The 22,929-nt window shown below is 37.0% G+C and overlaps 1 protein-coding gene across 1 annotated transcript in view; it reads right to left on the reverse strand.

The window, feature by feature from the left end:
- GUCY1A2 (guanylate cyclase 1 soluble subunit alpha 2) overlaps positions 1-22,929 on the reverse strand; it is a 146,515-nt gene that overhangs the window by 14,703 nt on the left and 108,883 nt on the right. The window lies entirely within an intron of this gene.

Genomic DNA, 22,929 nt, shown 5'->3' on the forward strand with positions numbered 1-22,929 from the left:
AATACTATACCCCATATGATCCTTTGACTTACTCAATTCACAGTTATCACACTGTGCTTTTGTCTGTCAATCCCTATTTTTTTAATAACACAATACATATTTACTCAAATATAAATAAAAAATCATTGTTAGCATTTTTTTTTATGTTAAGACAAATGCCAGCATTTTATAACCTTGGTGTCCATAAAGTTCTATGAACATGTGGCACCCCACATTATTTCACTGACTATCGTTCTTCCCATGTGTCCAAGACTTTTACCATGCAGCTAAGCACTCTTTTACTTTGTTCCTCTCTTATGTGTCACAGACAATTCGTATACCATTATATCTGCTATACATTAAGGCCATGCATAACCTAAGAACATGTCGTTCTGCATTCAATGTGATACTACTCACAACATTTCCACAGGCAACATAAAACCTTCAATCTTCACAATAATGCTGTTAATTACAGACTAGGATTTAAAAAAAAAAAATCTGTGAATGTATAGCACTTGAATTTAACTGAGCTTTCAAACTTTTACTACAGTTTGGAAGGCAGCTACTGAAATCCTTCAAATACTCTATCCTGTTTGGCTGTGAAGCACGCACAAACTTGCTTTGGCTGTGAACATCTGTGCAAACCCATCACACCCACATTATTTTGGTCATATTTTGGGGCATGAAGATTTCCTGCCTTTGCCACAACATACATTTAAACTCCATTGTTCATTTCCAGTGAAAAAAAGTGCGCCTGCACTCAAGAAGTGAGCAAACAGCCCTCATGCATATTAGTGAGGTCAGCACCTGCCCTCAGCAAAAGACTACGAGCAGAAAGTCTTGATCACACAACAGCAAGTATGCTGTCAGCTTTCAATAAATAATAAAAAAACTTATTTATAATGTCTTGTTTTTGTGAGATGGGAGAAGGATTAGTTATTTTGTACACAATTTTAAGAACTGAGATAATACTACTTATTTTTTCCACTACTACTCTGCACATTTATTTAAGAATCACAAATAAACCACTTGCTGTGTCCTCTTCTAGGGTACATTCAATCACATGTGAAGGCCAGATTGAAACTATAAGAAAAAGTACTAGCTTAGTTTTGCTGTTAGAAAGTGGAGATGAGAGAATACATTAGAGCTGAAGGAAAATCCAGTAGCAAAAAACATACTAAGAAAATAAAATTTATTTTGCAATATGTGCAGTGAAAGCTAAAGTCGTTGTTGTTGGTTTTTCTACTTTCACTCTTAAAGTGCTTCTTTTTACATGTCCACACAGTTTATCATTCAGTGTTTCAGTGACAGAGGACTTCCAAAGGATTTCCAAATCCATCAGGATTTCCAAACGCACAGTAGAAAAAGTTTAGGGTCTCTTGAAGAAGCCAAAACTCAATCACACAGTAAATGCTTTCAAGATTTTTTCTCATGATTGTCTCATAAAGACACTGGGGAAATGGCCTTTGTGGTTATGACTTTTCTGCATGTACCAAGGAAACCAGTTGCAGACGTTACACTGTCAGACTTGCTGAAAAAAATACAAGCTGATATAGCACTCTTAATATCAAAGATTTTCCATTGCAAGGTTAGGTGAATGAAGCTAAAGCCATGCCAACTTCTACAGAAAAAATGAGGCTGGGAGCAAAAATAAGTGGATATGTAAAATTTCTCTCGGGAGGACATAAGTTAGATCTTCTGTGAACTGCCTGACTTTCAGAAGGGATGAGACAGAAGAAGAAAGGAAACACCTTTTCTATTTAATATAGTGTGTATCTACAGAGATTTTAAAAACCCTTGGTTTGGCTGAGTACGTAACATTTTGTGGTCTGTAGTATCTTTCATTTTTTTAAAAAACATGCTCCTACAATAAAAAAGGTAGGTGTTCTCACAAACACAGGTTAAACTACATATAGCTAACGATGAGAGTGTCAAAAACTGAAGTTTTCATTGGGTGCAAGAAAGTTAAGGTAGGTTTTCTCATTAAACCATACAGAGAAATGCCTGATACAAGACAAAATTACACCAATTACGCTTGCAGTAAAGTTCCACTTATGCTTCATTATATGGTTCTCTACAAGAAAAAGCCTTCAACACTGATGCTATTGCCATGAAGTATTCCTTAGTGTGTCTTCTTATACCAAGAATAACCCTTATATTGGTCATACATTACTTTTTAGTGAAATATGCTTTTCATAAAAATGTCTTTTCAAGATTTTATTTCATCTGCAGATAAGTTATTCTGTTTTTTTCCTCACTGAGTTGAAAAGTGTTGTGTCAACAGTTTAAGGCTTTTTTTTACCAAGGAAGAAAATGTGTGATCAAATTATTAGCAACAAGACACTTATTGGGGCACATCAACCTCTCACATTAACTTTGCAGCAAAATAAAGTCTGCCTAGAGAACTTGACTTAGAACAATAATAACAGTTATACGTGTATAGTTATAGTTCCTAAGCTATATTTTATATGCAGCCCTTATCAGTGCTTTCCCAGAACTGTTACCATTAAAGATTATTAATAACATATGAAATGCAAATTAGGTGGCAACACTAGGATGCATTATTTTCCTATCATAACTATATTTATTCATTTATGTCCTTTAAATATGTGTAATATATATTATATGTATATTAACTATCTTACACTTAAATTGAGCATTTTTAATAAAATGCATGCTCTTCACCTGTGCTGACTGCTCCTTTATCTGTCCTTAATTATTTGGCTAATGATAAAAGGGCACCATATAACTGAGACCAAAAGTTCAGAGGCATTATGCACACAAATGGAAAGACACCTCTTTGGAAACTATCACAAAGAGAAGACAGCCATGAAAAAAAAAAAAAAACAACCAGAAAACACCAGACCTCCATAGTTAAGGAACAGTGAAGAGATGGACAAAGGCAAAAGACATTTCTAGAGCAGAATATTGGAAAGCACAATGGGGAATGAAACATGAACAGGTGTGAAAAAGAGCAAGAGACCTGTAAGAGGCCTTTTAGATAAAGAGGAACAACTTGAACTGGCTGCAATGGAAATATTTAGAGTGGAAAATGACAGGGAGAAGAAAGATTAATTAATTTGATCTTTGCAGCAGCTGTGGTAATACTGTGGTGGAGAAAAGCTGACGTGAGTGTCAGAGGCGTAAAAGAAAAGCAGCCTGCACTGATCGATGGAGGACAAGAGGAAAGATATAGCTATGTGGAAAGGAAAAGAAGCTTCCAAAAATTTTAAAGAAAATGTAGCAGTATTTGGATATTGCCTACAGGATAAGGCACAGGGAGAAGAAATGGCTAACACCTGAGTGACAGGAAGGATAGTGGTTTTGTATAACAGTGATAGATAAAGAAGGTTCATAAGGAAAGATAAGGAGCACTGGAGCTATGGTCATCATCTGCTGGGGAAACGTGCCAGAAGTGGTTATCAATGAGGATTGACAGTTCAGACTGGACTGAGAGAGAAAAGTCAAGAACAAACAGGAACAGGGATGATCAACATATAAATATTTTGTTTTTCTGAACTGAACATGCTGTTAATGTGCTTTTCTGACGTATTGAATCTTAGAAGAGTTGTGTGTTACCCCTTTACAACTCCTCATTGCCAAAGCATGTTTTTTCTTTTTTTATAGGTAAAAGTGCTGGGTTTGGTTTTGATTTGGTTTTGATTTGGTTTGGTTTTACCTGCTGTGCAGTTTCCATCACTTCCAACAGCCCCAATGTCTTCTGAGTCACCATACTGAAAATGGTAATCTTCCATCAAAATAAAGCCTATTTCAAGTGAGATGAACGTAAATGCAACACTGAAAACTCACAACCCATCTACACTCACTTTATGGTGAAGAGGCACAAATATTTTATAAAGAGTAAAGGGATGCAGTGGCATACCTGAAGTAAATTTCATCATTGCTAATTTATTCCTTAATAGCTTTTTCTGTTAATCAGTACGTTCACAATAAGCAAATCCAGTAATTTGCTTTAGTTCAAAGCTCTTGAGCTTTTTCTCTTTTGAAACCCCACTGAAAAATGCATTCTCCTTTCCCTCTCATTTCCCCACATAATTTTCAAGGAAAAAAACTCTGACATTAAAATGCAAGTGGAAAGACACCATTTTACAGTCTGATAAGTAGCACTTATCTCCTCAAGAACATTTTACAAAAGCTCCTCAAAATCTAAGATTTTGACCAATATATGTTTGCATGTTGATAACCAAGAGAACACATTAAAACCCCTATTTCCCTTCAGTCAAAACTGAGACACTGCATTACAAGACTTAAAAATACTTCCTTTATTAATTAGACCACAAAACAATGGTTCAAACTAATGATTCCTGAAAGGAAAATGAACTGTTTTTTTAATTATTCTTCAAGCTTCTTATGTACATGTTGCTGTGCAAAAGTATCTGCAATCTTGGTTAAGGGCTTACAAATCTATTTTAAAAAGCATAACCCATCTTTAATTCAGAGTGAAGAGAAAGGAGATATCAGATACATCTTTCCTGATAGATGACAGCACGAAGAATTGCATAAGGACATGACAGTGAAGAATGATTCCTGAGTTGAAAAGAAAAGGCTTTTTGTGGACAGTATTGAAAGGCAGAATAGGAAAAAGAAGAGTCTGTGGCTACCTTTCTTTTTGTCTGCCAGTAAAGAGTAGTTGATGTTATAACATGCAAGCAGACTTTCCAATTCAAACCAAAGGTACATGTAACCTGTCTTTGGATAAGCACAGGGCAAAAATACATGTTCATCCCCAAAATTCTCTTTCCTCAACCAGTAATTTTTAGTTCAGGGATTTCCTGAGCCAAAAGAAATCCTTTTTGTAGATCAAAGGTGTTTGTTGTTCACAGCTGCTCCTTCAAATATGAACTACGATAATATTTCATGGGAGTGGTAGCTGTACACATTCTTCCCACCACACACACAAAGAGAAGGACCTTAATAAACAGATCTCACACTCTGAAAAACATACTCCCATGCTAGAAGGAGAAGTCTTAAATTGCCTCACAGATTAACTGCAGCCAGAAGGACCCGATATTCATTTTCACAGAACTGCCTGCCTTACACAGACCCTGAGCTGAAGAAGTGAGGGCAGGCTGGGAAGTAGGTGACACAGTTTGGAAAGCAACCACAGGCAGAAGTAATCCCCCACTGAGGCAGCCTGGAGCATTTCAAGCCTTAATAATGTGACTGACTGGCAGCTGCTCAAGACTTTGTGCTGAGTTGGTAGCAGAGCTCAGGGCTGATACAGGGCATTAGCTGTATGGAAATATTTCCAGGCACATGGATGTCTCAAGTCAGGAAAATATTTAAATACAATAGGAACTGTTCTGTTGGGTCAGGACTTTGGACATCAGTTTCAATAATGTACGTGGATATCTGTACACTACCATTTCTCAGACAAATAATAAAGCACTCCTCACTTTATGCCCTAACATATGAAGTGATGCTCTGTGTTTCAGTAAGGACCTTCTTCCTTCTGTCCTCGTAGTCCCCTTCAGAAAAAAGAAAGTCACCTCTTGCAGACTGTCTTAGCTATTAGTCTGTGATGCACTGCCAGATCCTTTCAAACTGAATGTGCCAAATTGTCTAAGACATTATCTGCTCTAATATTTTGTAGCAGCTTCTACAACAGTGCTATCTCTGAATCTCAATATATGCCTTACACAGGGACATCTATTTGTAAAATGTATTAACGCAAAATAGACTCTACAGAGCTCAGAGCTCTAAAATCAGGGCCACACACTGGTGAGTCAATGTGCCTTTCTGCTCCTTCAAAGAACTGCAAGTTGACAGGACTGACAGCTATGCCCTGACATATGCTTTAGTGTGTGGGTTATCTGTATTCTTAGACAGATTTAAAAATATCACAGTGTCTTTCTGGAAAGGGACATATGACAGTACAGCTCACCACAGAATTGTTGCCAAGGAACAGACCTGCTCAGAAGAAAATTTAGATCACTTTGAATTTCACAAGGTGTTCTACAGAACTAAACTACAGGATATATTTCCCCCATATTTGAACAACATTTGGAGAAATTAACACTTAGCTTTTTTCTAATGAGAATTTCCTAGATTTCTTATTCATAGACTTAGACTTATTCAACCTGTCTGAAGAAAAAGACACAGAAAATTATACAAGGACAATGAAAAAGACAATAATAAACTAACAAAGATCGAATTCATTGGGATCACTAAAACTGTTTTAAATAGTTCTTGGGAAAAGTAATCATGTGGTTTGTGTAAAAGACATACAATTAAATTATAACCAGTGTGATGCACATTACATATGTACATCCCTGGACTCTGGTCTTGGCATATAAACATCTCTACTGAATGTGGAACAAGGAGCTATGAAGCATTTCTACATAAAGAAGCCTCAGACTTGAAGGATGAAATTGCTTTTCCCTTTCCCCTTAAATTCTTCCACTATGATCTAAGTTAGCCCTGCTTTGAATAGTGGTTGGATTAGATGACCTCCACAGGTTCCTTGCAACTGCCTTTATTCCATGATTCTATATTTCATACCCTATGATGAAAAATTATACCCCTGTGAGTCTTCATCAGCAGTATGAAGTAGAACTAGGTGAAGTAAAAATCAAAACCAAAGATTCAGACTAGTTTCAGGGGCTCATTCGTTCCAGCACTAAAGGAAAGTTTATACTGGGGCAAGGTTTTTTGGCGCAAATTCTGTCCTGAGGTATCACATGAATTCACTATGGCATTGCTCAGTGTCTAGGTTAGAAGAGGATGTGGGTTGACTGTAAGAAAACATCTGACCTGAAATGATTTACTGGGGAGGGGGGATATAAACCGTGTAAATGGAAATTTCTAAAGTTGCTGAACAGAAGAATAAGTCCTTTATCCTTCCCCTAAGATTCAGAGACATTAATGTTAATGTGCTTCTTCATAAGCTGCTTCTCCCTCACCAATAAAATGCTGCATTTCATTGCTGACATAGCATTTACTCAAAAACATTTTTTTATTATTTTCTTTGAATAGTAATTTCCACAGCAGGAATTTAATTACTATGTGAATCTGTGTGTTCAGGCATTGAAAAAAGAGCTAATCATTCAAGCAAGCCCACATAGCAGTGGAGGATTTTTCCCAGCCTCCTCTCCACTGACACCCAAAAAAGAAAAAAATTCATCAGAAAGTTCTGTTTGATCCTTCGTGTAGGAGGACATCTTTGTCTCACAGTGCCATCATATGACATATACTGAATGGACTGGGTGATATTTTAACAAGGATAAATGACACATGCTCAAAATATTTAAGGGAACAAAAAAACCTGTATGCTAAAAAAAAAGTTGGGCATAGGGGTTTTAACCTTAAGAAACAGTCTTTGATACTTTTGCTAATTTTGCCATTTAAGGTAGATTTCACCTAATCTCAGCCACCTAGAAGTTAGGCGGCTCATTTAAGTTAGATTTCTAGATTCCTTCTAAACCAAGGAGGTAAATAACCTCAAGACTGCAATTCTTCACTTTCCAAAATTGGCACGTAGGAAGCACTGGATCAATCACTCCTGAAGGTGTCTAACTCCCTTGGTGGAACAGAGAGGGATATTTAATGGTAAGTTTAGCGTGGACACCTTGTGCACAGACAGCTAAAGATAGGTGAGATTAATCCAACCCTCAGACTGGCAAAGTTGACACATTTTCATCTTCTTTGCTTAAAATGAGCTACACTCTTGTGCATAAATGATCAAAGAAACAGGTGTTGATGGTTAGGACCTCGTCAGATCATTCTATTTGTAGAACAGCAGAAATTTATTCAGATATTTTAACATAATGGTCTTTGAATTTAGCCTGCAATCTTTGAAACTGTAAAATGAAATGACCTTTCAATGGAAAAGTCATGCTTTGTCTTTTGATCATAGTAGGTGCTTTTATGCATAGATGAAATTCATGTTGATCTGCTTTGGGAAGAGCTTGGAACTAATCAACAAGGATCTGCTGCATAACAGCTTTAAAATCTACAGAAACCATTGAGGTATAAGAATCTTACAGTTTTAGTATTAGAAGCAACCTGATCTAGCCTATGTACAATAATGATGTACCCGTATCAAGATTCTTCCAAAAGGTTTCTACACTGTTAAAAAGACCTGAATTGTTGCCTATGTCATTTAAACCTTTACCACTGCAAGGTGTTTCAATACTTTTTGCACAAAGAGGAGATACCTTTTAAGTGTGTAGTTTCTACTGGATCTCCCAGCTTCTTCTTTCAATCAGCTCCAAGGCAAACATAATCAAGATATAAAATTGCTTAATCCCCCTCCTCCATATGGACGCAGTAGACACGACAAAAGAATCAATGGGTCAGGTTTTGCAAATATGCCTGTTCATAAGTTGGGAAATGTGGAGAGACTCGTTCCTTTAGCACCTCTCAATCTAACAAAAAATATATCCAATTAAATACAGACAAATACTGGAAACAGGTCAACATGTGCCCTCTTCTGAAATACAGTAAATCAAGGAATGACCACATGGAAAGATAAAAGGCTAAGAACATCCCGAGCCGTGTACAAGGAATGCTTAATGTTCCAAGTTATAATAGCTAAAAAATAGTTTGCTTCCTTGTGAAGAAACTTAGGGCACTGCCATCATCATAGAGATTTGAATACTAAATGTCCAACACAACCACTCTTTCTCATGCTTAGCTAAAGGATAAATTAGCTTGTGAAGTACAGAAAGTTTCCATATGACAGCTGGGGCGTACAGATACTTTATACCATGTTAGAACAGCTCACAGTATTAAACCATCCTTACACATCTCACTCATCTCTAAAATGATAATGACGCTGTGTTCCTTTGCTTGTTCATCAGTTTATTTTTAAGAACTTCAATTTCTACAGACTTAATGCAAGACAATATAAGAGCTAGATGACAACAACAATTTTTATGGAATTTACCCTCCTCTTAAGCCTGGAGCAAGTCTTCACAGCTGGCAGGTAATGATTAGCCTAACAGGCAATGGCAACTGCATACAAAAAGAAAAGAGACTCTGTGATTGTATGGATCCTACAAACGAGTCAAAGACTTCACCTCGGCTATAATTGGGAAGGGGTTTATTAACACTACTTATTGGCCTTCGTACTTCACAGAGCTTCAGATTTATGCAGAGAAAGTGAATTTCCTCCTCAGTAAAATCAAAACACACATTTGCATATAACGATTTTTTTGAAGTCTTTCAGACAGGCATATCCACTGAGTTTAGAAAAACTACTTCATACAACAAAGGGAATGAGCATGAAGAGAAAGGGTGATGTTTTGCACTGAACTGAGGATTTGAGCAAAGCATTCATGGACTCTCATGATTCCTCCATAGCCAGCACTTCAGAAAGTCAGTCTAACTTTCTTGACACCGCAAAACAAGTATAACAAAAGCTAGTGTCAGAACTCAGAGGGTATTCTGTACGACTCTGTTACCTTCACTGAAAATCTAGGTTAAAAAAGAAATTTGTAAATAAAGTGGTTAAGAAATCAATGAAAAATCACTCTAACTCATGTAAAATGTAACATTTTCTATTCCTAGATTTAAGCTGCAAATCTACAAGCAATGTCTGATGATTATTGCATGTCAGATGTGCCATGAATGGAAATGAGATACTATTTTACTGTTTATTTCAACTGCTTCAGATGAAATTGTTAACTGCACTGCAATTTTAAAAAGAATATTTAGGATAACTTTGAATGTTCCAATGTTTGATGCCTAGAAAGATTTCAACCTTATCTTCAAAGCAATTAGCAAATGAAGACCCAATGATGTCAAGAATATAACAAAATCCAAACAAATGGAGATAAATTGTTCTCAGATGAAGGTGAATTACTTATGGGAAGGAAAGACTTCAATGTTCAGTCTAACAACTTTCTTTCATTCAGTGATCTCTCCCTCTGTGTCTCAGACTCATCCACTCCTTAGAGACACACTGATAAAGAACAAAGTATGGGAACACATACATCTGGTTTTAGCTTGTGCATTCTGTAAAAAATTGCAATCATAATACATAAATTATAGTAATTCCTTTTATATACATTATGCATTTTGAAAACACAAAAATTCAAACATGTTAATATGCTTAGTCAAGATGACCTCTGCTCCTCTTCACAAGCTTTTAGCAACTAATTTATTTTTCCTTAATCCACAAACATATGCACAGACAAATAAAAGCATATTTGTGCTTTTATTTGTGTGAGTGAGAAAGACCAAAAAAAGAAAAAGAGACTTTAAGCCTCTATTATCCTTGCATGTTCTTTTGAAAATCACTAGACAAATTAAACACTAATTTAGTTTTGGATGCAGTAGCAGATGATAGCATGGCATATCTATAACTTCATTGTTTGTCACTGCTGCCCAGCCAACCTTTAATGCCGCTAATTGGGTGAATTTGGCAGCTGAAGGACACAGATGCCTAACCCTGGATTTTGCTTATCCAGCATTATCATTACTTGCTTCTTTCCTGCTGTTGCTTTTGTCTGATGGTGCTTTATTTGGAACTTTTCCAGTCAACTTCTTCACCCAAAGCCATCTCTCTTGGTTCAACCTTTGTAGCTGACAACTCCTTTACGTTTTAGTCCCATTCTTTACTCCTTTCCTCCCAAATGCACGCAAAATGTGTTTTCACGGAAAGAGTCCCTTTATTCTTTGGTGCAATACACTTTTCATACCCTACATGCAGGTCATATATGTAACTGGGATAATTGAAAAACAGGAGCAAAATATACAAATTCTTCTCCCACAAAAAAAAAGAGCAACGAACCCAACAATCTTTCTCCCTTAAATTGCTAACCAAAAATAAAAATCTTTGTCTTTAAAAATTAATTCAGCTTTTATCAGATGATGAATAATCAAGGCAATGTCAGAAAAGCAGAAAGAAGCAGCAACCATTTGAATCACCTGAAATAAAGTGTTATCCCTACAGTAGGAAAATAGAAGAAAAAAGGATGAGTGGAAAGTGATCTTTACATTAATGGGTTTGTAAAAATTAACATTAAAATTTCTGCCATTAATATGGACTTTTTTGGAAGATAGTGTTTATTTACTAGGTCATCTGTGGAGAGCATGCAGCCAAGACAAGCAAACAAATTAGCTACCAACCTTTACTAATAAAATAGTAGTTCTTTTGAAATCAATAAACAACAGAAATGACACTGGAAAGCTAAATATAGCTATGATTATCTACAGGAGAAAAAAAAGAAAATTATTCTTGATATTATTGCTTCAAAGTCTATTTTTTAGCCTTAATAACTTAAGGGAAAACAGGTGGAGAGGAAGAAATTAGACATTTCAGAGACTCTGGCTGTGGTTTTGTGAAGATTAAATCATGTCAATTTAATAATTTTTATTTGTATTTAAGTTGAGTTGAAATTAAGTGGATAAATAAAAAAAAAGTAGATGAAATACGCTTGAACTTTATCTTGCTTGTACTTATGCCTAGTAAATAAAAATAAATTATACTGAATTTTATTTACTGTGCTTGTTAATGATCTGCAATAAACAACAAACATTTGAAGTTAACTGATCACACAAATGAATGCATCTAGAAATATACTCCAAACTAAAAATACACAGTTCAAGAGAGAAAATTGGAAAATTCTGTGTAAGGTCTCCTGAGTGAAGACCAAAATGAACTTGAGTTAATATGCAATCTGGTCACATAAAAAAAGTAATTTGGGGCTATGAACATCATATGTCACTCTAAATAGTTCCTTCCTACAGAATTCTGGTTCAGCCACAAGAATATTAAGTTAAAACCTAGGTACTGTCAACAGGACTGATTTCTGAAAAGATCAACAATCTGTTCAGATCCTTGAAAGGATTTCTTTAAGGGGGAAAACTAAAAAGCCCGTAAATATTCACAGCTTGGCTAAGTATAACTCAATAGGGAGAACATGATAATCATCTACAAATATCTACAAGTTGTCAATGTCAAAGAGGGAGATACGGCAGATGGGGACACAACTAGAAATAATAAAATGGAAATGAAGACACAGATGAATATCCAGCTTCCCTAGGCCTAAACAGACTATATTAATGGCAGCAACAGAGTCCTGAGGCAAGTGTGCTAAGCTACATTATACAGGTCTTTTCTTTAAGGCACTAGTAAAACACTTGAAAATACATTGTAAGGATGTTGACAGGAAGATACATGTATGCCTTTTTTAACTCTAACATCATACTGCATTTAAGGACAACTAATTAGAAAGTGGTGATGCATTTGAGGGTTTCAAATGACTGCCGAAAAGTCTGTCTTCCTGTCGTTCTTAATAACAGATGGGGTAGGAGAAATATTTTTTAAAAGCCTGAAACCACTTAAAGAATCAGAATTTTGAACTTCAGTTTTAAATTAAGTGTAACTCGGTTCACATTCTCTAGAATTTCACTTAAATTTCATCCAAAAACTTGGGTTGAACTAGGGTTTAGGATTTTGAAAAGACATCTAAAAGAGCTGTGAGAATCTGCTTTATCTCCTTGAACAAATCTATGTAAAATGAAGTTAGTGCTCTGCACCCAGTACAAGTAATACTCAAAAGTAATTGAAAACAGTCACTGAGATGCAGTTATGTCCAATATTGGAACATCTATTTCTATGGTAATAGCAGGTGTGAGAATAAGAAGAACACATTCCTTTTGAGGAAAAAATGTACCATTTTTAGCAGAATCCAGGTGGGAAAATATTAAGAAATAATGATTTAAGTATTTTGGAAAGCAGATGAGACCAGGATCCCAAACTCAGAAGCTTCAGCAGAACCAGGCCTCACAAGATTTGTACCTTCTCAGGTTCTCACTGGGCAAAAGGGGTGGCTCCAGAGACACTAGGGAGCATCTGAGCTGGGTCTAACAACCTGGGAGCACAGCAGGGAGACCTAAGGCCTAAAACTTCCTCATATGAACAGGGGCTGTAGACTCCAGATCTGATAGGTGAACTGGGGATGATCAAAGGGTGTGAAACCTTAGAAACCATTTAGTCTCCACTGGTCATCAAGCAAGCTGTCATTATAGTTCTTGAAACCTGCATTTCTGGAAAATATCTTCGGTGTCATGGAATCAAAAACCTGTTTTGGCAGAAAACTTCTGATCAGATCAGGATATAAGATTAATCTAGTTACTAGAGATGAAAACGGAGAGTACAGCAACTATGTTGACCCAATTTTACTTACAATATAAACTTGGATTTTTAACTTTTTTTTAATAATAACATGACGATCTATGTCTAACGACATACTTTGCAGTATCGAGTACACCATGCATAGGAAATCAGTGCAATCTTGACAAGGAGAAAAAGTAATATGATTTTTTTTAGACAGTCATCTTTCAGGAATGTGACTATCAGTTCTGTTAATACACTGCAATCATACATTGAACTAGTCATGTTATTTTGGCATTGGTCTGTTCCTCATCACAGATGATCACAGTTAAGCTTCATGTGGATAACTATCAAAATAAACCCTTTCACGGGAAATACTTTGGCAGTGGTACATTCAGCATCCATGAGGACAAGAGAAACGATCACGCCACTAAAGGGCAGCAACCTCCAAAGTAAAATGAACCTACATCCTACAGTGCGTTTGGTTCAAAGAAACAGTGCAGTTTTGAAGCACATGCCCCAATTGTCCCTACTTATTCTACATTGCTTCACTTTACAAAGTGGTTTTGGTTTGCATGAACCAGACCCCTGTCAGAGGAAATTAAAGCAGTAGCTGTGCTCAAGACGTACACCAAAGTCAAGACAGACTCTTATGAGCATATCAGGGTCCAAATCAACATTTGGTCTTTCAGATCACATATGGTGGAGGCATGCAGTCTGAGAAACAAAATCAGTCCAAGTGAAAAACTCAAAATTCATTGGGTGTAGGTGTAAGGGCCTCAGCACAAACTCCATCAATCCGCTGATCCTCTTCTGTTACACTGGTCTACTTGATGAGTGGGCACGCCTATTGGAACATCAGTGACAGGGGTTAAGAGAGCAAAACTAATTACCTAACATGATCCAGCCAAACCTGTGATCATGCATTTAAAAATTTACTTTCTAAAATTCTAATCAGCGACTGACATTTTATAACAATAAATTCATTACTAAGTAAAAATGTTACGGTTATGTCTATCCATTAGAAATGTTCAGGACTGAAATGTAAAATGAAAACAATTACATCTTTAATTAGAGTGGAAAGGCCCATAAAATTAAGAGATTCACTTATATAAAAATGATGTAGATGAACCTTGAATGAAATTAGTCAAAACACATTTAAGATTTCTTCTTGTAAAACTGTTTAATCCCAGAAGCTTCCCACATTAAGGGTTTGGCTTCACACATTTCAAAACTGTAGCACGTTACATTCCAATTACTTCATAAAAGGTAGGCAGTGTGCGTACAAAAGATACTTGCAACAATAGACTGCATTATGGTGTGTCTAAAAGTTCATTATAAAGCAGCTACTACAGTGGACTGTGTCTGATAACTCACCAAAATTTTTCTTCATTTAGTCTTACTTAGAAATTGATCTTGGTTTGTAAGCAAATTCAGAGAATCCTAATGTACTTCCAATAATCCCCATGGGAAAGATGAATAAAGTTCAGACTACGTGTTCCACAGACACCATTCCCCATTGTAGAAATGTGGGAAGGGTAATGAAAACTCCTTTCCTTTTCTCTGAAGTCAATTAATTATTGCCTATAAAAATAAATAGGGGCTTTCTTCACATCAGCAACCATCCAAATTCTTGTAGCTGAATTTAATATGCGAATTTGAGCAAAGGGAAGTAAATTTTCTCCTTTAAAGTGTACATTTCATTAATGTCTGTCTAAATCATAAAACAGCGTACGTCAAAAACCATGCGGATTTTTTAAAAATTATGTCTATGTGTGAAAATCCTGTTAACAAGGAAGTACACTTTCGAATTAATCATGAGGAAACGTTGCCAAGCAAACACAAGTTCTTTGTATCTCTAATTTTTGCCAACAAAGAAAGGCTGTTTTTCTATTTGAAATATCTTTAAAGCTATTACCTGCACTGTAAGTTTCAGCGAGGCATACAGACTCCAAGTTATGTTAAGACGAGCTTGTTCAGATCTGAGCCAATAAAGCCACAGAAGTACAGCACTGCTATGGGGCTCAAGGGGCCATGAGGACTACTGCCCTGACTCAAACCATGGCAGTTGTCAACAGCTATGAAAAATTATCAGAACACGACAAGTGCAGAGCGACACCTTTCCAGCTTTCCTTGCTTCCAACCAGTTGTGACTCCGGGTCTTCTGAGGTGAAAGATGTATCACCTTCTGCTGAGCCCCATGTCCTGTGATGCCCTCACTAGACTGTTATGGCTGCTCGGACTAACTGGTGTAAACCTGGAACAGGTAACTCTGATATTTGCCTCTCCCTTAATTGTCAGCATATTTCTGGTCTTCTTTCTTTGCTAGATTTTTCAAAGCTATGCAGTGGGTGGGTTCCTCAAACGTTCATTGGACTGAAGAGAGGCTTTTGTTGTAACCCTCAGGCACTAATTAATGACAGCTTACTTGACTGCAGCTCCTTTTTCCTCGGTCTGCCATCCTGGCTGTAAGAACAAGGTGATGATAAAACTGTCCTCTGACTCAGCAGCAAGAGTCACTGCTCCCCTCTACATGTCCTTGACTTTATTTAAACAAACTAATTCATTAGAAAATTGGCATACAATGGATTTTTAAATATTTTTCACAGGACCGGAACCAGTTCTGCTTAGCCTGGAGACATCTGGAAACCCTCCCCAAAAATGATTTCTAAAAGTAACAGTTTTGATAATGTGCCATTTCTGTGGAGGTCACAAGTGGTACTTCTGACGTCACCTCAGTCCAGTCCGATAGAGTTTAAAACAGAAGGTACCATCAAATCACATGATTTGGCTGACTACATTTCCACCCAGTCAGCCCTGTGCTGACACCGATAGCTGACAGCATGCTGCAGCGGATCTCCTGGGTTGCACACAGAACAGTGTTTGAAACTTTTTAATGAACTCTCACTGACTCAAAGGCTGCCTGAAAAAGTATTTGGGTCAAAGGCAAGATAGGACAGCAGAGGGCAATGCAAGATGGTGAGTGGGCAGTAAACTGTGGGATGGTTAGGATGCCTGGCTTTAAGAAGAACAGCTATCGGGAAGGGAAGAGGGGTTGCAGCAGTTAAGGGCATGATACAAGATAAAACACAGACCTCTTTCAGGGCATTCATGGGAAGGATGACAATGTCTGTTTATCCATATTAATCCATGGGGATTTTAAATGCTGTAACTACCAAATCCTAAAGACTATAACCAATATGCCTAGGCATAATCACGTGGAGTAAATGAGAATCTTGCTTATAGAAAATGCCTTAAAAGTAAAATTTCAATATAAGACAAAACAAAGGAATGGGAGAGGAGGAGTGTGGAGAGGGGTGACCAGTGTAAGTTAAGTTTTGATAGGCTAAGCCCATAGTGAGACATGCCAGCGACAGACAAAGATGCATATCTGGTTTTCATGCACCGGTGAGAATTCCAGATGCGTCACAGCAAACGTGGGAAAACTATAATTCCTGTAACAGCATTGGGCTATAAAGGTATCATCTTCTGTTAGTCCAAAGCAATGAGAGAACACATGAGTCACGTTCTCATTTTGGAGCCTTGTCCCACTAAATTGGCAATACACTCAGGAAATAGTTGCATCAGGATGTGAGCGCATTATTCATAACATTGTCATTACTGTGCAAGACACATCAGGAGATGGACTTAGAAATGTTTGCAAACAGAATGAATTAAAATGAATGCTTTATCTAGGTGGCAAAATAAACTATATTCATGTCTGCATAACTCCCACATCCTGCTGAGGAAACCACAAGTCCAGTTCAAGATTTGCTCTTTGTTGGTGTTCTTGGAAAGGAAACAGCAGAAAAACTGGTATCACAGACCTCTCACAAAAATTTCCACAAATTTCAGTGCTTTATACAGCCTGTAAAGCTGCTGTTTTGTTCTTACGCACAAGGATTTGCTGTTCAGAGGTGTACAATCACTTCTACCAAGTTTTTCCTATTGGCTTTTTTCTCCTTTTCCTTTTTTGGGGAGAAGGAGGGGAGGGTATAGAGAAGCACTTTTAAGAAGCTGTCAGGGTTCCATATCGCTTTCCTGTCTTCAGAAGACCAAACTAAAAGCAGTCACCTGTTGCAATTTGGTCATAGCTCCAAACAGAGGCATTCATAAAGTAATTTTGGGGTTTGGATGTCTACTAAACATAGATAAGGTTCAAAAACATGCATTTATTTCTCACTTTCTACTTTCTTGGAAAAAACTTTTGATTCTTCTTGCAAAACATTGTTTAGAGCTTAGATTTCATTTTCATATTAGTGTTATGTGGGCTGTGCAATGATGACGCTTGTTGTTAGGGTTAGCAAGAAAAACATTCAATTTTGTATAAATTGCAGTTTTTAAGCATCTTTTCTGTGAAACAAAACTGAGGTCTTTCAAAATATGAAATGAGAAAACCATGACAGGCTCAAGTACAGCCATTATGCTATTTTGGGCTCAATGGTACTCACTCACCTGGAGTGTGGAACATTCACCTTTGCCTAATGTAAGCCACAGGGACTGAGCTTGGTTTCTACACTCCACTTAACCACTGCCTGCTCTTAATCCCTTTCTACTTTTCCACAAATGCCATCCTAAACCATAGAACTTTTTGTTCTATTAAGAGATCATTAAAACTAATACATTTCACAAGAATTCTTGGTTTAAAAGCAGCTATGTTTTCATATGCACAAAACATTTCACCAAAAACAAAGAAAAAAAGAAATCTCAGATGGCTCTACTTACAGAACTGTCAAAAACAGAAAAAGGATTATATACCTGACTCACACTTCTAAGTCAAGGTAAGTTGAGCCCTATACTACCACTATCCAGGATGCCATGGTTAGCCTCACTGAAAACTTGGTTGGAAACTGCACTGTCTTACAGTTTGCAGTTTGTAGCATGGCTCTGTAAGTATGCATAGACATAACTGGAGAGACAGTTCTACTACGAGAATAACCTTTCACGGTTCTGCAAAAGATACATTTGCAAACAATCATTTTGATTCTGAATGGCTGTTCATTTCTTTCTAGTTGTCAACAATCAGACCAAAAAACTTACGCACTGTGTTCACTGGGGAATAGACCTTTGCAAAATTAACCTCATCTCCTGTAAACAATAGTCTTCATGTGTGAACAACAGTAAGCTTTATTATTTAGCTATTTGCCATTCATTCTCATGCACTGATAGTTTTTCCTCTTTCCAGGGAGCAAGAATGTCACATAATTTAGGTAACCAATACACACAATGCAACAAATGGCAAAAATCAAGGAAGAGCTCATGAAAAACAAAAAGGCTAAAATTCTTTGGCAAATGCTCAGAAATAATGAAAGCTCTGAGAACAGAAGAAGGATGTTATAGTCTCCTCAATATGTTTGTAATTAGCAATTTCACAAGCTCCCTATGAGTCCGCTGGGGAGGAAATGGCAGTATATAAGCCACCTAAAATGTTGTAGGGTAACCAGACTGAAATAGATTACCATGACCTCAGTCATAGCAGACGGATTTTTTGCACTCTTGTTGTTTTTGTTATCTGAGCTATCCTAGCTATTAAATGTGCCATTCCTTCAAAAAAAGAAGTTGACATTTAGCTGCAGAGGTCTGTGACTAGGAACAGGCAATAAATTGGATAAGAATGTAAGAACAACTATACTGTATCAGCCTAAATGACCACCTAGTCCAGTACTGCGGCCCTGAAAGCAGGCATAACTCTTGAAGACAGAGCCCAGTATGCAAGGAATGGTACCCTGGAGACAAATGGGGTTAAATGAAGGATTCACTGAAGCCTATGAAAAAATTATTCTAATTACAGTAGAGAAAAGGTTTCAGACAGTGCCAAACAGAATGTAATCATGCTTTGTTCTCACTGAAAGTTTAAGAAAAGGGAGACTGCATATTTGAATATCAAATAGCTTCTCAAGAGATGTAAGGTTTTGTGGTAAACACATACAGAAATAAAAAATCTAAGTTTGAACTCCACATCATATTCTTTTCATTTCACCTTTGAGAAAGTTCTTATTCACAGATAGCCCAGTGAAATGGAGACTGATATATTGCAGTTAGAAATAATGGAACTGTCTTTATCCCACTAAAAAATTTCAGGGCTTAGAATACCTTGTCCCTGTTAAAATTAGTATGTGTTGAAATTAAATTAGTGTTTCAGAGTTTATATAGGAAAAGGGAAAAGGGAAAGACTCAGCCATTAATCGGGGAGACATTTTCATGTTGCCTTGGTGCATATAAGCTAAGAATTTAAAGTGGCATCCTTAGAAAACATCCATCAATGTGTTTACAGAAACTGTATGGATTTCTTAGGCTCCCACAGGCTTTAAAGTTGAAATTGTGATTATCGCAAAAGCTGGGTTAAAAAAGAAAATCACTACCTAAACTCGCATTCTCTTGAACACTTATGTTATTGGTTCTTCTTTCAAAAAAGTAGCTCCACTAACATATTTTGAACTTAACTTTTTTTATAATGATCATGAAACACCTGAACTATTGAAAAACAGCAAAACTACACGTTCAGTGATCATTCTTACTTTTAGTCCGTAAAGCTACAAACTGCTCATGTGTATGCAGATCAGTCACAAATGGGTTTGCTGAATCTGGATGTTCACAAAAATATATGTGTGTGTATACACACATACACGCACACATATATGGAATATTTGTATATATTTAAGGAATGATTTCAGTTTGTTCTGATGATTCAGAGTTTTTGTTATTATTGCTTGAAACTAAATATAATTGTGTGTGGGACGTGAACTTGGCTATTAACTAATTTTCTAGGGTGAATAGCTATTAGTATTCATTTCAGTAAGTCCAGACAGACATAGTTTTCTAGAGAGTCAAAAATAGACCAATTTAGGGCTCACAAGCATCAGCTAAATGTATAGAAATTTGAAGGTCTGCAGTAATTTGGTAGGTGCAAGTCCTTCACTTTGTAAGTCAACACAACTAAGGCAGATCCAGTTCTTATATAATACAGATTCCTTATATGCATTAATAGTTGAAGAAACAGCTGCTACTGAAATATAATTTATTTTTTAAAACATACTTAATACTTCAGGAAGCCAAGTGTCCTATAAACAAAAGCTCTCACAGATTGCATTAGACCTTCAGAGCCCTCCATTCTTTAGAAAATTCATTCCATGAAAGTAAAATATATAAAAAGAGAAATCCAGAGAGCTGATGAGCAATTACAGCTTGTGTTGATTTTAATGCCTCAGAGACATTCCACACACTTTTGGTTTTACAAGATGTTGTACCACTTCGAGCAAATTCTTGAAGACAGACAGATTTGTGATATAGAGAAGAAACAGTTCAGTCTTTCTATATATACCTTTCAGCCTCTATAAACTGATAGTCAGAAATGACAGTTTCACCTCAGAAAACCAAAGGCTGAAAAAAGGTACATAAATGCAAAAGATTTTCTACTCAAGTCAAAGGACTTGAGCTCAGCTCCCAAACCACTTAGATGCACAGATGTATAGTTAGCTAACTAAGTCTGAAATGTTTCCATTATCTATAAACCCTGGACTATCTCTGATCAAATGAATAGGAGTTTCGGTCAAAAAGACATATGAATAATGAAGCTGTTTTCTAAGTTCAAGCAACCAGTGTGTTGTGAGATGATGACCTTTTCATAATATTGGAAAGAAAGTGCAATAACGAGTTAGTAAAGATGACCTGTACAACCAGCTCTGTAAACTGGAAAAGATAAAAAGACAAACACAAGATCCAAACAGAAATCACAAATAAATAAAAGATCAAACTCCTATAATCAGAGACCATAAAACCAACTTTTGAATAGACTACCTACTTTAAAGTTTGGAGCGAGTAGTGCTTTTAATTGTCCTACTTGAGATGTCCCACAGATGCCTGATTTTCAGACCACAAAGGTCAATTATTTTCTGACAATCAGGCTACCTTCAGATCACGGCTTTTTTTTTTTTTTTTTTTTTTTTTTCCTCCAGAAAAACACAGAAGCACTTTAAATAACAGGGAAATATTTGTGTCATTTCATATTATGTATTTGTCCTTGTCACTGTCGTAGATTAGTCAAAAATCAGAAAAGACTTCTTTAAGGTAAGGTTTAGTAACAGTCTGCTTCTTTAAATAAATCACATTGATGCTCCCAAGAGAAATGATAACTCTAATCCTGCAAAGTGTTGTTTGTGACTACAGAGTGATTCCTAAAGGACCACCCTGCAGAAATAACAGTAGTAAACCAGTAACAACAGCAGTCAGTTCCTTTCCCAAAGAACTTTAGAACTGAATGTTAGTTAAAAATCTCCCTATTCTTAGGATTCCTTTTCTTCTGGTAAAGGTTTTTATTACTTTTTTTCATCCATTTTCAAAATGTAGCATAAATGGACCTTCTACAAAGTTAGCTGTCATAGAAAGAAAGATAGGTATTCTACAGAAAGATGACAGAAAAGATACATTTTTAAAAAGGCAGATAAGGATTTAATTACTCACTTTTCATTAAAATTAATGTAAGAGGTGTCTCTACTTCCACAGACAACTGTAAATTTACTCTTTTATAAAGAGCATGTTATGTCTCCCAGATGAACATCAAATTTTAACAATATAAATACATCATCACATTACCTGGGACACCATAACCCAAGAGCTCGGTACAGGCTGGGATCTGTGTGGCTGGGGTGCAGCCTTGCTGAAAGGGACCTGGGGGTCCTGGTGGACCAGCAGCTGCACAGGGGCCAGCAGTGCGCCGCTGCAGCAACAAAGGCAAATCGGATCCTGGGCTGCATCTGCAGGGGCATCACTAGCAGAGACGGAGATGTGATCATCCCGCTCTACTCAGCGCTTGTCAGGCTGCTCCTGGAGTACTGTGTCCAGTGCTGGCCCCCACAATTCAAAAAGATGCAGGCAAACTGGAAAGGGTCCAAAAGAGGGCCAGGAAGATGATCAAAGGGCTGGAGAACCTGCCCTATAAGGAAAGGCTGAAGGAGTTAGGTCTTTTCTCTCTGGAGAAGAGAAGGCTCGGGGGCACCTCATCACAGTATTCCAGTACTTAAAGGGCAGCTACAAAGAGGACAGCGGCTCTCTCTTCACAAGGAGCCACATGGCGAGGACATGGGGAAACAGGTACAATTTGCACTGGGAGAGGTTTCACCTTGACATAAGAAAGAAATTTTTTACAGTGAGAACAATCAATCACTGGAACAACCTCCCCAGGGACGTGCTGGAGTCCCCATGGCTGGAGGTTTTCAAGACACGACTGGACAGGGCACTAGATAATCTCATCCAGGCTTCTTCTCCCACAAAAAGCTGGACCAGCTGATCTTTCGAGGTCCCTTCCAACCTGGGCTGTTCTATGATGCTATGACTTTTGATAAGCTTTGTTTTAATCAGGTTTTGTCATTTTAGATTTTAAGATAATGGTGAAAGCTTTAACCAGTATTAGAATATCTAGCTAAATGTCAAGAATTACCTTGCTCACTCCAGGAAAACTATATCCCAATAAGAAATTATCCAGGGCCTTGTGATTCCTAGTGTGGAGATTTTGCATGAAAAAATTGGATCTCAGAAATACCTTGCTTCCCGTCTTCCTTCTCAGGGTTGATTATTTTTCCTGTAACAAAGCTTCAAACCCAGACAAAAATCAGGTCTTTCTTCAGGATAATTATCACTTGGGCCCCTGCAAGTTCTGCCAGGTGGAAGAAATCCCAATACATCATAATCCACTTTTTTTTTATACCACTTTCCCCTTTCTTTCCAATATCTTTTCAAATCAAATAGGTCACATGCGAGGAAGAAGCCAAAGAGCCCTTTAATTAACTGAACTTTCTTAGATTATTTGTGCCTTGTTTTCTCTTCTTCTCCATTCAAAACTCATGTCTTTGCCTCTCCTCATCTCTCTT

This window comes from Platalea leucorodia (assembly GCF_965183815.1).
Source record: "Platalea leucorodia genome assembly, chromosome: 2".
Classification (NCBI taxonomy): Eukaryota; Metazoa; Chordata; class Aves; order Pelecaniformes; family Threskiornithidae; genus Platalea; species Platalea leucorodia.